The sequence below is a fragment of the Grammomys surdaster genome, unplaced genomic scaffold, assembly GCF_004785775.1.
Source record: "Grammomys surdaster isolate TR1022 unplaced genomic scaffold, NIH_TR_1.0 81766, whole genome shotgun sequence".
NCBI lineage: Eukaryota > Metazoa > Chordata > Mammalia > Rodentia > Muridae > Grammomys > Grammomys surdaster.
The window spans coordinates 1-1,056 of record NW_021606939.1 but is presented as its reverse complement, the minus strand read 5'-3'; the positions used below and the strand labels follow the sequence as shown (position 1 = coordinate 1,056).

At 52.2% G+C, this 1,056-nt stretch overlaps 1 pseudogene; it reads left to right on the top strand.

The window, feature by feature from the left end:
• The first annotated feature begins 261 nt into the window (after nt 1-261).
• Nucleotides 262-1,050, top strand: LOC114635285 (annotated as a pseudogene).
• Nucleotides 1,051-1,056: the final 6 nt, after the last annotated feature.

Sequence of the window (1,056 nt, the reverse complement as noted above, 5' to 3'; positions counted from 1 at the left end):
AAGGGCACGCGCATCTGCCTGCCCGCTTGCCCCTGGCTCCTCCTCCTCCTCTTCTCGCCATTGCAGTTGGGACTGAAGCAGCCCTGGCGAAAACCGCATGGCTTTTTTTTGAGGAGGGGATTATGAAGACTCCGGAAGGCTGGTGGCAGGAGGGGGGCAGCGCCTGAGGTGGAAGGACGTGAACGCAGACGAGATAGTTGAAGTATTGGTAACACCAAGGAACTGTCACAGTTTGAAAAGATAAGCCAAGGCTGGTTTCCAGACACTGCAAGAAAAAAGGAGGGGAAAATGCGTCCCATGAGAATTTTTGTGAATGATGATCGCCATGTGATGGCAAAGCATTCTTCAGTGTACCCAACACAAGAGGAGCTGGAGGCTGTACAGAACATGGTGTCCCAAACTGAGCGGGCCCTCAAGGCTGTCTCTGACTGGATTGATGAGCAGGAGAAAGGCAACATCGAGCTGTCTGAGGCAGAAAATATGGACACGCTCCCAGATGATGAGAGCAAAGAAGGGGCTGGAAACAGAAGGCAGAACACATGACTAGGACCCTGAGGGGCGTGATGCGGGTTGGCCTGGTACCCAAGGGTCTTTTGCTCAAGGGGGACTTGGATATGGAGCTGGTTCTGCTCTGTAAGGAGAAGCCCACAACTGCCCTTCTGGACAAGGTGGCTGTCAACCTGGCCATCCAGCTCACTACTGTAACAGAAGACAAGTATGAAATACTTCAGTCTGTGGATGATGCTGTGATTGTGATAAAAAACACAAAAGAGCCTCCCTTGTTCTTGACCATTCATCTGACCTCCCCTGTTGTCAGAGAAGAATTGGAGAAAGTATTAGCTGGAAAAACGCTATCAGTCAACGACCCCCCGGATATTCTGGACAGGCAGAAATGCCTTGCTGCCTTGGCATCCCTCCGACACACCAAGTGGTTCCAGGCCAGAGCCAATGGGCTGAAGTCATGTGTCATTGTCATCCGTGTCCTAAGGGATCTGTGTACCCGAGTACCCACCTGGGGTCCCCTCAGAGGATGACCTCTGGAGTTGCTGTGTGAGA